We start from the raw sequence: 4,506 nt of genomic DNA on the forward strand, positions 1-4,506 counted from the left end.
ATTGAAGCTATTTATATACTTGAGCTAAGATAGTGAGCTCATTTCCAGCTTTGTGACAACTCGTCATAACTGACTAACAACTTGCCTAACAACCTCTAATAACTTGTTATTGCTAACTGACTAATAATCGAGAAGCTTCCATAACCTTCCATCCAATAGAAAAGTTAGTTTTGTATGGTTCTGTACAGTGTGTATTATATCTTGAGATCATATTTTGAGTTTGGATCAATAGTTAAAGAACGCCTCCTCAAGCTGCAGGGTGCAATATATTCAGCACACCAAGCTTGCCTAATTAATGAGCAAGTTAGGCTTGGCTTAGTCCCTTGGTAAGAAGGTCACCCACCTGGTCATGAGTGTGAACATGTATAGCTTGTATCAGTCCACTTTTGGTCTTGCTCCTGATGAAATAACAGTCAATCTCTATGTGTTTTGTTCTCTCATGAATCACAGGATTGTTGGCCAATTGAATTGTTGTATTTTTGTCACTAAAGACTGATATGGGCAAGGTAATGAAAACCTTGAGTTCCTGGAACAAACCAACCAACCAAGTTATCTCTGCAACTGCTGAAGCCATGCTTCTGTACTCAGATTCAGCAGAGCTCCTGGAAATAGTGTGCTATTTCTTGGACTTCCAAGAAATTAAAGATTCACCAAAATAAACTTCATAGCCAGTAACTGATTGCCTGGTGTTGGGACAAGCAGCCCAATCTAAGTCTCACCAATAAGTTAGAGTGGTAGAATGCTCAGCCTTTACCCAGATTCCTTGACCAATAGATCCTTTGAAGTACCTGACTACCCTGATAGCAGCCTCCCAGTGTGATCTCTTGGGATGTTGCATAAACTAGCTGAAATGTGGACTGCACAGCTAATATCTGATCTTGTAATAGTGGAAAACATGATTTTACCCACTCGTGTTTGATAAGAAGAAGCATCAGACAATAAATTATCACCTTGTGCACCTGTGGCTTGATCATACTCAAGTGATGTTAACCTTACATTGGATTCCAAGAGAGTGATTGCAGGTTTTGAACCACTAAGACTAGTATCTGAAATTAATTCTAAGAAATACTTATTTTTGTTTAATATCACCCCTGAAGTAGAATTGAGGACTTCAATACCTAAGAAGTATTTGAGATTCCCCAAGTCTGTCATCTTGAAATGCTGATGTAACTTGGTTTTTGGTGCATTAATCAATGCTGCATTGCTTCCAGTAAGGAGTAGGTCATCAACATAAACAACAACTACTACTGTGTTATAACTTTGATATAGAATGAAGAGAGAATAGTCATGAGCACTCTGAGTGAATCCAATATCAAGCAAAACATGAGTCAGTTTCCGATTTCATTGTCTAGAAGCCTTCTTGAGGCTATACAAAGATTTGAGCAACTTACAAACTTTATGCTCTCCTTGGCTTTTGAAACCTTCTGGTAGTTCAATTTACACTTGATCTTTAAGATCTCTTTGTAAAAATGCATTATAGACATCCATTTAATTAAGAGGCCATTCTATAGATACTGCTACAACAATCACACTCCTGACAGTAACCATTTTTGCCACTGGTGAATATGTTTCATGATAATCTAGCCCTTCTTGTTGGATATATCCCTTGTCCACTAATCTTTTGTTGAACCTTTCCACTTTACCATTTGCAAGATATTTAATCTTGTATATCCATTTGGAACTAATAGTGTTCTTTTCTTTGGACAGGTCAACAATGGTCCATGTGTTATTGGCCTCCAATGCTTGGATTTCTAACTTCATAGATTTCACCCATCTTTCATCTTTTATAGCTTGTTTAAAGTGTTGAGGCTCAGTCAGAGTGGAGAACTTTAACAAGTACCACTAATATGCAGGTTTCAGTTTACTGTACGACAGGTTGTTGGCTAAGAGGTGCTTGCATCTCTGGGTTTTTGAAGCGTCAACATAATCATGCATCCATACAGGTGGCCTTCTTGGTCTTGTTGGTCTATTGGAAGAGGTTTGAGGCAGGGAACGGTCATCTTGACATGTTTCTTCATGAGTGGTGTCAGGTGAAACAGCACCAAGTACTGCAACATTAGAAGAAGCTTAAGTCAGAGAAGGCTCATCTTGGCAGTCAGCTTTAGTATTTGCATTTGAGAAAGGTACATCAGGCGGTGTAGCATCAGCAAAATCAGCATCATCAACGTGAATATCCTCTAAAGGAATATCAACACCAACTTCAATATCTGTGGATACCAGGAAGTCATTGATTTCTTTATTAGTTTGGGAAGCATTTGGATGCTGTAATTTTGCTTGTGATGGGTCAAAGCGGAATGAATCTTCATGAAACACAACTTCCCTACTCACTAATAGTATTTTTGAGTGGATGTCCAGTAGCAAGTAACCTTTCTGAGACTCTGAATATCCTACTAAAATGGCAGGTTTATCTCTTTTAGAGTAATTTTTACCTCTAGGGACAACAGTCACATAACACAGACATCCAAACACCCACAAATGAGATAGCCTGGGATCCTTGGAGAATAATAACCGATATGGGCTCTTACAACTCAAGACTGAGGTTGGTAACCTGTTCACAATATATACTACAAGTTTCACACATAATCCCTAATACTTGATGGGCAAGTGGGACTGAAACTTAAGAGCTCTAGCTATATTTAATATGTTCTTGTGCTTCCTCTCAACCACTCTATTTTGTTGTGGAGTATGAGGACAACTAGTCTGAAGTAGAATACCTTTATGTGGCATTGAGTATCAACTCAGTCCTATTATCAGATCTAACAGCCTTTTTCACCACTCCAAACTGTGTTCTAATCATGAATATGAATCTCTTAATAACTACTATGGTCTCAGATTTTTGATGCAACAGATGAACCCAAGTATATATACTATAGTCATCGACCATAGTCAAGAAATAACACTTATTATCAAAAGTAGATGTTATATAAGGACCCCATAAATCCATGTATACAAGTTTAAAACATGCAAAACATTTAGTAGTACTTATGGGAAATAACATTCTTGTCTGTTTAGCTAGTGGACATACAGTGCATTTATTCAGTATATTTATATCACTGTGATTCATCAAAATGTCTAAGTATCTTAAAACCTAAGGAGCTGGGTTCCCAAGTCTTTGGTGCCACAATCTGCAATTGGGAACAATAGCTTCTGTAATGAATCTGTTGTGTTTTGGTCCTACATGATCAGTATTATTGTCGACACACAATTTTGGCTCTCCTTTTTATAAAAATAATTTCTCGATGCTTAGAATTTTTGAATTTCTTTTCTTTTTTCTTCTTCTAAATATGTTTCAACGTTAACAGTTTGAAAATGATATTTTTTTACTAATATCGCACCTCACAAATTTAATCAATAATAAATAAATAAATAAATTTTAAATTATCATTTCACTATTTTATTTTATTTTTTAAAAAATGAATAAACAAACATATGTTAGCATATTAACATAATATTTACTATATTATTATATTTTTTTGCAATATTTGCACTATATATTATTTAATTATATATATATATATATATATATATATTTAAATTTTTGATAAAATTAATAAGCATCGATGAATTAGTCAAGTTGAAATGGATCGACGAGAATTAGATAAATTCATTGATCCGATTTGACCAAATTCTTTAATTAAATTTAGCCCTTGGAAATGTAGGAAGACCAGCCCAAAACTCATTTTACTAGCCCAAACCAAACCCGTTGGCCCAGCTCACCTTACAACATCAAAGAACAACAACATCAGCAATATGACCAACACAATCATAAAAATCCTCTCTTCACGTGAAATTCAACCAAACACACTTCAATCATGGAAAGTCCACCGAAAATTTTGACTTTTGCAGAGCCCATAATCTTTGAAAAGGAAAACTTTGGTGCTCATTTTTCTTCTTCCTCTTTTTTTCGTTTGATTTGAATTTTGAATTTTGTGATACATGAAGAAGTCGTTACAACCCTTTTTCCCCAAAAAGGGGAGTCTTCTTCACAATAAAAGGGTGAAAAAAGATCAATTCGCCAGGGGCCTGCTATTTTTTCCTTGTTTATTTGAAGTTCGAGTCTTTGAGTTGAAGCCTTAGTTCGTTTCTCCACACAAGGTCAGTAATCGCTTTCATCTTCACATTTTTTGTTTCAGTTTTTTTTTTAGAAATAAAATACGATTGTTTATAGCTTCTTGTCATTTATCTCAACTCTGCCTATTTGGATCCGTTTGCTTATTCTATTTCTTTTAGGGCTATGCGTGAAAATGATTGACAAGAATTAATGTTATTTAAATATTTTTTTTTGGTTAACTCATCCAATATCTATGTTCTAGTTTGTATTTAGAGTTTATTTGGTGTCCTTGTTGTTCTTATTTTAGTAAGATTGCCTCATTTTGATCTTTTTTTATGAATTAATTAATTTTAGGCCTTATGTGGTATGTTGTTGTTATCATCCTGGGATTTTATTTTGGTATTGCGGAGATTTTAAATATATCTTCAATGCTATCATCAATACTAAATACTCTC

This window comes from Capsicum annuum, chromosome 4, assembly GCF_002878395.1.
Source record: "Capsicum annuum cultivar UCD-10X-F1 chromosome 4, UCD10Xv1.1, whole genome shotgun sequence".
Lineage (NCBI taxonomy): Eukaryota > Viridiplantae > Streptophyta > Magnoliopsida > Solanales > Solanaceae > Capsicum > Capsicum annuum.